This window comes from Heptranchias perlo, chromosome 3 (genome assembly GCF_035084215.1).
Source record: "Heptranchias perlo isolate sHepPer1 chromosome 3, sHepPer1.hap1, whole genome shotgun sequence".
Lineage (NCBI taxonomy): Eukaryota > Metazoa > Chordata > Chondrichthyes > Hexanchiformes > Hexanchidae > Heptranchias > Heptranchias perlo.
The window spans coordinates 42,640,719-42,651,807 of record NC_090327.1 but is presented as its reverse complement, the minus strand read 5'-3'; positions in this window follow the sequence as shown (position 1 = coordinate 42,651,807).

Sequence of the window (11,089 nt, the reverse complement as noted above, 5' to 3'; positions counted from 1 at the left end):
CAGGCTAACTGGCCTGTAGTTCCGTTTTCTCTCTCCCTCCTTTCTCGAAGAGCGGTGTTACATTTTCTACCTTCCAATCCACTGGGACCGTTCTAGAATCTAGGGAATCTTGGAAGATCACAACCAATGCATCCACTATCTCTGTAGCCACCTCTTTTAGAACCCTGGGATGTAATTCAGCTCTCAGAGTCATAGCTCCGGGCAAAAGTATCAAGTTTAAGTCCAGGCTTTTGGCAGTGGTTGAGGCCTTCAAATAAAGACTTAATGAAACCATTAAAAGACACAATCATATTATTGTGAATTATGTAATCTTACTTTGCTTTTTAAATTTAGTTTCAACCCATATTTTGGACATTAGATATTCCAGATCATGTGAAAAAAATGGCAGTTAAAAACATTTAAAAAGCATTTTAAGTAATTTTTGGGAGCCCAGTGGCCAGGTTGTGAAGTCACAGGGTGTGTTATTTCCATGCACCCCCAGCTCCTGCTTTACATGGGTTATTTGCCAATCATTACTCCAATAATATGCAAATAAACTGACCCATGAGATCCTTTTGTTATTTCTCCAGACCTTTGGCAGACGTAACTCATTTTCCCATTAGCGTAAAAGCAACTCCCCGTGTGGAATTTCTAGCTCGTAGTTTCTAGTTAGACAGTAAACTAGTTGGGTGAAGCCATTAACAACTGAGAAAGAACGTGCAGTACATTCATGTTTTTCTGTTTCTCTTCTTCAGCAAATCTCATTGTGTCAATTGAAGGAATTAATCAGGTGCTTCCCTCAAAACAAAATCAAATCTTATCAATAGGGTTTGATAGATAACAGACTGTGGATGCTAAGTTATAGTTATTAGGACTGTATTTTTTTTTTGAAAATTGAACATTCGTGTGAAGACACTCGCTCTCACCCCAATGCTAAGCTTGAGAAATACGTCAATCCAAAGGATTTAAAATTTGATTCCAAATCCCTGTTGCAAGAGATTGCCAAATCACTCTTAGAAAATAGGGCAAATCTACGACCATCTGTGTCACTATGTTGCCAAAAGAAATCATAGGCAAAGATAAATTCAGATCTCTTATTTTATCATAGGTGATATTCAACTGAGTTCTCTGGATTAAACTGAGAAATAATAAAAGTTATGCCACAATATTGGGGGACCATTATAAACTGCCAAATCATGAAAGGGTAGAGGAAGAAATTAGGTTTGTCAAAGTAATAGGACTGCAACAAGGGGTGGATTTAACGATCAGAGGTAGACTAAAATATTAATGATGGTGGCCAAAATGGAGAAGAATTTAGACAATGCATTTATCCCTTAGCAGAGGGGCCAGTGACCAGGGGGCATAGATTTAAAGTAATTGGTAGAAGGATAACAAGGGAGCTGAGGAGAGATTTTTTCATCCAGAGAGTGGTGGGGGTCTGTAACTCACTGCCTGAACAGGTGGTAGAGGCAGAAACCCTCAACTCATTTAAGAAGTACTTAGATGTGCATTTGAAGTGCTGTAACCTACAGGGCTACGGACCAAGTGCTGGAAAGTGGGAGTAAGCTGGATAGCTCTTTTTCAGCTGGCAAGGAAACAATGGGCTGAATGGCCTCCTTCTGTGCCATAACTTTCTATGATTCTTTGACTGTTTTCTATATGAGTGCATTACAAGCTCAGTGAGGAAAGATGTAGTACTAGGCCTGGTTCTGGGTAACAACCCCGGACAGGTTGGTGATGGTAGGAAAACATTTAGGGATCATAACATAATTATGTTTACAGTTGGAAGTCAAAAGAAAAGTTTTTGGACTGGAGCAAATATGCTTTATCCACTATATTCCCTCTGTTTGGGGGCTTAGTAACGTACTCACGGAATTTTATCTATCCTTCATAAATTCACGTTGATTATCCGTGATTAGGCCATATGTTCACTAACAATATCCCTTTTCATGGCCTCTAGCAGTTTCCCTATTAGTTTAAGGCTTACCTAGAATCGTAGAATCATAGAATTGTTACAGCACAGAAGGAGGTCATTCAACCCATTCAGCCCATGCCGGCTCTTTGTAAGAGCAATCCAGTTAGTCCCATTCCCCCACTCTTTCCCCATCACCCTCCAAATTCTTTCCCTCCAAATATTTGTCCAATTCCTTTTTGAAAGCCACACTTGAATCTGCTTCCACCACCCTTTCAGGCAGCGCATTCTAGATCATAACTTCTCATTGCATAAAAGGTTTTTCCTCATGTTGCCTTTGGTTCTTTGCCAATCACCTTAAATCTGCGTCGTCTGGTTCTCGACCCTTCCGCCAATGGGAACAGTTTCTCCTTATTTATTTTATCTAAACTCTTCATGATTTTGAACACTTCGATCAAATCTCCTCTCAACCTTTTCTGCTGTAAGGAGAACAACCCCAGCTTCTCCAGTCCATCCACGTAGCTGAAGTCCCTCATCCCTGGAACCATTCTAGTAAATCTTTTTGCACCCTCTCCATGGCCTTTACATCCTTCCTAAAGTGCGGTGCCCAGAATTGGACACAGTACTCCAGTTGTGGCTGAACCAGCGTTTTGTAAAGGTTCAACATGACTTCCTTGCTTTTGTACTCTATGCCTCTATTTATAAAGTCCAGGATCCTGTATGTTTTTTTACCCACTTTCTCAACCTGTCCTGCCACTTTCAAAGATTTGTGCACATATACCCCCAGGTCTCTCTGTTCCTGCACTCCCTTTAGAATTGTACCATTTAATTTATATTGCCTGCCTCGTTCTTCCTGCCAAAATGTTGCCAAACCTGTCTAAATTTAATTGGCTTATCCATTTTTTGAACAAGGTGTAGCATTTGTCACCCACTAGTCCTTTGCTACAATTTCTATTTCAAAGAACATCATTGATGAAATGTGGTAATAATGTTTGTGAAATATAAATTTATGATGCATGCCATTTAGCTGGCAGTTTTGGATAAGACATTAAAGCGAGGCTCTATCTGTTTGTTCACATTGATTATTCTTCCATCCTGTGTCTTGGCCAACATTTCTTCCACAACCAATACCACCAAAAACTGATTAGCTGTCATTCATTTCATTGCTGTCTCTGGGATCTTACTGTATGTAAATTGAAGCCATGGCCTACATAACTTGTTGTATATATGACTCTCAGATTAGACATAATAACAAGCTACATAAATGAAAGTATCTTTCTCATTTTAGGGAGGGAAGATATGTTCATCTGGAGTCTAAATTCCTCTGGCAATTCCTTAGTTCATCCAACCCACTGGTCTTTCACACATTGGTAATGTTTTATTTTTGCTGCTTTTTCAGACTTTGGGTAACTCTGATTTCAAAGGTATTTGATGTTAGTCATTCTCTTTTACTTCTAATCACGGGTGCGTAAGTATAAGATTTTGAGTATGTACAATAAAACCAACATCAATGCATATTTCTCTAAAAAAAAGTTTTATTAAATATCTGTATGTTGTTATATGAGTGGTATACTTCAATGATTTAAAGCAAAAATGTTCCAGTACAAACATAAAACCATACCTTTGCCCATTGGATAGTGTAAAAATAAAATAGTAAATATAAATTAAATCAATTGAAGGAAGATCTTGAAACTGAGAAATAATATTAAATATTTTAATTTCCTTCTAATAAGCTTTACAGGTAGCTGTTTCAAAACAGAGCTAAATAGTAAAGAACTATTTTCAAGGACAGAATATAGCATTCATTCAAAGTCAAATTTATACCTGTCAAAGCATCATGCAGGAGAAGAATTATTTTAAAAGAAAAATAATACATTTAAAAATAAAAGGTCAATTGGACCAGAGTAGTCTCCAATCTATCTAAAATAAATGGAGATTATTACCTACAGACGCTGAAAGACGCCCTAGTAAGAACGGGATATGACGCTCGACTCATCGATCGACAGTTCCGACGGGCCACAGCAAAAAATCGCATAGACCTCCTCAGGACCTCCTCAAAGTCAAATTTATACCTGTCAAAGCATCATGCAGGAGAAGAATTATTTTAAAAGAAAAATAATACATTTAAAAATAAAAGGTCAATTGGACCAGAGTAGTCTCCAATCTATCTAAAATAAATGGAGATTATTACCTACAGACGCTGAAAGACGCCCTAGTAAGAACGGGATATGACGCTCGACTCATCGATCGACAGTTCCGACGGGCCACAGCAAAAAATCGCATAGACCTCCTCAGGAGACTAACACGGGACGCAACCAACAGAGTACCCTTTGTCGTCCAGTACTTCCCCGGAGCGGAGAAACTACGCCATGTTCTCCGCAGCCTTCAACATGTCATCAATGAGGACAAACACCTCGCTATGGCCATCCCCACACCTCCACTACTCGCCTTTAAACAGCCACCCAACCTCAAACAGACCATCGTTCGCAGCAAACTACCCAGCTTTCAAGAGAACAGCGTCCACGACGCCACACAACCCTGCCACGGTAACCTCTGCAAGACATGCCAGATCATCGACACAGATACCACCATCACACGAGATGACACCACCCACCAGGTGCATGGTTCATACTCCTGTGACTCGGCCAACGTTGTCTACCTCATACGTTGCAGGAAAGGATGCCCCAGAGCATGGTACATTGGCGAGACCATGCAGACGCTGCGACAACGGATGAACGGACACCGCGCAACAATCGCCAAACAGGAGGGTTCCCTCCCAGTCGGGGAACACTTCAGCAGTCATGGACATTCATCCACCGACCTTCGGGTAAGCGTACTCCAAGGCGGCCTTCGAGACACACGACAACGCAAAATCGTCGAGCAGAAATTGATAGCCAAGTTCCGCACCCATGAGGACGGCCTCAACCGGGATCTTGGGTTCATGTCACGCTACACGTTACCCCACCAGCGAACAAATGTTATCTGTTTTTAATATAATGGGTCATTTGCTGGCTCTCTCTGCCTTCCGGATGTTTCTGCCTCTCTCTGTGTTTTTTTTCTCTGTTTTTTTTCCCTGTTTGTTTTTTTGTTGAATGTGTATTCGGGGGTTCTGCAGATGACACCTCTCTGTCTGAACACGGTGATTGCCTTGGCAACGGGCAGTTGCAGGGGCAGTCTGTAAACACCATGTATTATTCAATATGTATAAATGCGTAGGCTTCAAGGAGATCTTGAAACATTTACCTGAGGAAGGAGAAAATCTCCGAAAGCTTGTGAATTTAAAATAAAATTGCTGGACTATAACTTGGTGTTGTAAAATTGTTTACAATTGTCAACCCCAGTCCATCACCGGCATCTCCACATCATGACTACCATCGACACCACAAACTGCCGGCTCACAGTGGAAAGGATATCCAAGAAGATCGCGCATTTAGACACAGACATCAAGTTTTTACAGAGCTGCAAGAAAGCAGACAAGATCCCGAAAGGACTCCAGATCACGAACCCACTCAAGTCCACATACAACTCGGATTACGCTGAGAGACTCTGCCGCCGTACCTCTCGCACACTCCGCAACCATCTCATACACCAACTCTACAGCAGACGCCACAACCTCGAAACCAAGATAGAGTCCATACTCTCAACCTGTACTCAGGACACAGCAAACCAGCTACGTTATACCGCCAAACAGACGAGGCAACGGAACTACGCTGCCTACATGAAAACCAAGAGCAGGAAGCTTGAGAAACTCGGCATCACCACCAGCAACGACCAAGCTTCCCCTGGTACCACGGTTGCAACCACAGGGAAGTCTATTGTCAATTTATCCGACCACACCCTTCAACCAGACGAAATCGAAGTTCTCAGCCGAGGGCTCAATTTCTGCCCCACTACCAAAATGGACCCCACTAGTCTCGCGGCGGACACAGAGGAATTCATCAGGAGAATGAGGCTCCGGGAATTCTACCACAAACCCCAAGATTTCAGCAGCGAACCCAATGAGACAATCGACGATCCGGAACAGCAGACAGAGGGATCCGCGGTACAGCAACCGAAGAGGAAAGAGTCAAACTGGACTCCTCCGGAGGGTCGCTGCCCTCAGCTGGACATGTATGCTCAAGCTGTCAGGAAATGCGTCAATGCCAGATTCATCAGCCGCACTCAGAAGACAGTCCAGAATGTCACCCAAGCACAACGCAACGCCATCAATGCTCTCAAGACCAACCGCAACATCGTCATCAAACCAGCGGACAAAGGAGGAGCCATAGTCATACAGAACAGAACAGACTATTGCAAAGAAGCATACCGACAACTGGACAACCAGGAACACTACAGACGGTTACCCGCAGATCCGACCAAAGAACACACCCACCAGCTCAACAAACTGATCAAGACCTTCGATCCAGACCTTCAAAGCATCCTACGCATTCTCATCCCACGTAATCCCCGCGTGGGAGACTTCTACTGCCTCCCAAAGATACACAAAGCCAACACACCCGGACGTCCCATCGTATCAGGCAACGGAACCCTGTGTGAGAACCTCTCTGGATACATCGAGGGCATCCTGAAACCCATCGTACAGGGAACCCCCAGCTTCTGTCGCGACACTACAGACTTCCTACAAAAACTCAGTACCCACGGACCAGTTGAACCAGGAACACTTCTCACCACGATGGACGTCTCGGCACTATACACCAGTATCCCCCACGATGACGGCATCGCTGCGACAGCATCAATACTCAACACCAACAACAGCCAATCTCTGGAAGCCACCCTACAACTCATCCGCTTCATCCTGGATCACAATGTCTTCACCTTCGATAACCAGTTCTTTACCCAAACACACGGAACAGCCATGGGGACCAAATTCGCACCCCAATACGCCAACATTTTCATGCACAAGTTCGAGCAGGACTTCTTCACTGCACAAGACCTCCAACCAATACTATACACCAGATACATCGACGACATTTTCTTTCTATGGACCCACGGCAAGGAATCACTAAAGAGACTACACGATAACATCAACAAGTTCCATCCCACCATCAAGCTCACCATGGACTACTCCTCAGAATCAGTTTCTTTCTTGGACACACGAATCTCCATCAAAGACGGGCACCTCAGCACCTCACTCTACCGCAAGCCCACGGACAACCTCACGATGCTCCACTTTTCCAGCTTCCACCCTAACCACGTCAAAGAGGCCATCCCCTATGGACAGGCCCTGCGAATACACAGGGTCTGCTCAGACGAGGAGGAACGCGATGGACACCTACAGACGCTGAAAGACGCCCTAGTAAGAACGGGATATGACGCTCGACTCATCGATCGACAGTTCCGACGGGCCACAGCAAAAAATCGCATAGACCTCCTCAGGAGACTAACACGGGACGCAACCAACAGAGTACCCTTTGTCGTCCAGTACTTCCCCGGAGCGGAGAAACTACGCCATGTTCTCCGCAGCCTTCAACATGTCATCAATGAGGACAAACACCTCGCTATGGCCATCCCCACACCTCCACTACTCGCCTTTAAACAGCCACCCAACCTCAAACAGACCATCGTTCGCAGCAAACTACCCAGCTTTCAAGAGAACAGCGTCCACGACGCCACACAACCCTGCCACGGTAACCTCTGCAAGACATGCCAGATCATCGACACAGATACCACCATCACACGAGATGACACCACCCACCAGGTGCATGGTTCATACTCCTGTGACTCGGCCAACGTTGTCTACCTCATACGTTGCAGGAAAGGATGCCCCAGAGCATGGTACATTGGCGAGACCATGCAGACGCTGCGACAACGGATGAACGGACACCGCGCAACAATCGCCAAACAGGAGGGTTCCCTCCCAGTCGGGGAACACTTCAGCAGTCATGGACATTCATCCACCGACCTTCGGGTAAGCGTACTCCAAGGCGGCCTTCGAGACACACGACAACGCAAAATCGTCGAGCAGAAATTGATAGCCAAGTTCCGCACCCATGAGGACGGCCTCAACCGGGATCTTGGGTTCATGTCACGCTACACGTTACCCCACCAGCGAACAAATGTTATCTGTTTTTAATATAATGGGTCATTTGCTGGCTCTCTCTGCCTTCCGGATGTTTCTGCCTCTCTCTGTGTTTTTTTTCTCTGTTTTTTTTCCCTGTTTGTTTTTTTGTTGAATGTGTATTCGGGGGTTCTGCAGATGACACCTCTCTGTCTGAACACGGTGATTGCCTTGGCAACGGGCAGTTGCAGGGGCAGTCTGTAAACACCATGTATTATTCAATATGTATAAATGCGTAGGCTTCAAGGAGATCTTGAAACATTTACCTGAGGAAGGAGAAAATCTCCGAAAGCTTGTGAATTTAAAATAAAATTGCTGGACTATAACTTGGTGTTGTAAAATTGTTTACAATTGTCAACCCCAGTCCATCACCGGCATCTCCACATCATGACTACCATCGACACCACAAACTGCCGGCTCACAGTGGAAAGGATATCCAAGAAGATCGCGCATTTAGACACAGACATCAAGTTTTTACAGAGCTGCAAGAAAGCAGACAAGATCCCGAAAGGACTCCAGATCACGAACCCACTCAAGTCCACATACAACTCGGATTACGCTGAGAGACTCTGCCGCCGTACCTCTCGCACACTCCGCAACCATCTCATACACCAACTCTACAGCAGACGCCACAACCTCGAAACCAAGATAGAGTCCATACTCTCAACCTGTACTCAGGACACAGCAAACCAGCTACGTTATACCGCCAAACAGACGAGGCAACGGAACTACGCTGCCTACATGAAAACCAAGAGCAGGAAGCTTGAGAAACTCGGCATCACCACCAGCAACGACCAAGCTTCCCCTGGTACCACGGTTGCAACCACAGGGAAGTCTATTGTCAATTTATCCGACCACACCCTTCAACCAGACGAAATCGAAGTTCTCAGCCGAGGGCTCAATTTCTGCCCCACTACCAAAATGGACCCCACTAGTCTCGCGGCGGACACAGAGGAATTCATCAGGAGAATGAGGCTCCGGGAATTCTACCACAAACCCCAAGATTTCAGCAGCGAACCCAATGAGACAATCGACGATCCGGAACAGCAGACAGAGGGATCCGCGGTACAGCAACCGAAGAGGAAAGAGTCAAACTGGACTCCTCCGGAGGGTCGCTGCCCTCAGCTGGACATGTATGCTCAAGCTGTCAGGAAATGCGTCAATGCCAGATTCATCAGCCGCACTCAGAAGACAGTCCAGAATGTCACCCAAGCACAACGCAACGCCATCAATGCTCTCAAGACCAACCGCAACATCGTCATCAAACCAGCGGACAAAGGAGGAGCCATAGTCATACAGAACAGAACAGACTATTGCAAAGAAGCATACCGACAACTGGACAACCAGGAACACTACAGACGGTTACCCGCAGATCCGACCAAAGAACACACCCACCAGCTCAACAAACTGATCAAGACCTTCGATCCAGACCTTCAAAGCATCCTACGCATTCTCATCCCACGTAATCCCCGCGTGGGAGACTTCTACTGCCTCCCAAAGATACACAAAGCCAACACACCCGGACGTCCCATCGTATCAGGCAACGGAACCCTGTGTGAGAACCTCTCTGGATACATCGAGGGCATCCTGAAACCCATCGTACAGGGAACCCCCAGCTTCTGTCGCGACACTACAGACTTCCTACAAAAACTCAGTACCCACGGACCAGTTGAACCAGGAACACTTCTCACCACGATGGACGTCTCGGCACTATACACCAGTATCCCCCACGATGACGGCATCGCTGCGACAGCATCAATACTCAACACCAACAACAGCCAATCTCTGGAAGCCACCCTACAACTCATCCGCTTCATCCTGGATCACAATGTCTTCACCTTCGATAACCAGTTCTTTACCCAAACACACGGAACAGCCATGGGGACCAAATTCGCACCCCAATACGCCAACATTTTCATGCACAAGTTCGAGCAGGACTTCTTCACTGCACAAGACCTCCAACCAATACTATACACCAGATACATCGACGACATTTTCTTTCTATGGACCCACGGCAAGGAATCACTAAAGAGACTACACGATAACATCAACAAGTTCCATCCCACCATCAAGCTCACCATGGACTACTCCTCAGAATCAGTTTCTTTCTTGGACACACGAATCTCCATCAAAGACGGGCACCTCAGCACCTCACTCTACCGCAAGCCCACGGACAACCTCACGATGCTCCACTTTTCCAGCTTCCACCCTAACCACGTCAAAGAGGCCATCCCCTATGGACAGGCCCTGCGAATACACAGGGTCTGCTCAGACGAGGAGGAACGCGATGGACACCTACAGACGCTGAAAGACGCCCTAGTAAGAACGGGATATGACGCTCGACTCATCGATCGACAGTTCCGACGGGCCACAGCAAAAAATCGCATAGACCTCCTCAGGAGACTAACACGGGACGCAACCAACAGAGTACCCTTTGTCGTCCAGTACTTCCCCGGAGCGGAGAAACTACGCCATGTTCTCCGCAGCCTTCAACATGTCATCAATGAGGACAAACACCTCGCTATGGCCATCCCCACACCTCCACTACTCGCCTTTAAACAGCCACCCAACCTCAAACAGACCATCGTTCGCAGCAAACTACCCAGCTTTCAAGAGAACAGCGTCCACGACGCCACACAACCCTGCCACGGTAACCTCTGCAAGACATGCCAGATCATCGACACAGATACCACCATCACACGAGATGACACCACCCACCAGGTGCATGGTTCATACTCCTGTGACTCGGCCAACGTTGTCTACCTCATACGTTGCAGGAAAGGATGCCCCAGAGCATGGTACATTGGCGAGACCATGCAGACGCTGCGACAACGGATGAACGGACACCGCGCAACAATCGCCAAACAGGAGGGTTCCCTCCCAGTCGGGGAACACTTCAGCAGTCATGGACATTCATCCACCGACCTTCGGGTAAGCGTACTCCAAGGCGGCCTTCGAGACACACGACAACGCAAAATCGTCGAGCAGAAATTGATAGCCAAGTTCCGCACCCATGAGGACGGCCTCAACCGGGATCTTGGGTTCATGTCACGCTACACGTTACCCCACCAGCGAACAAATGTTATCTGTTTTTAATATAATGGGTCATTTGCTGGCTCTCTCTGCCTTCCGGATGTTTC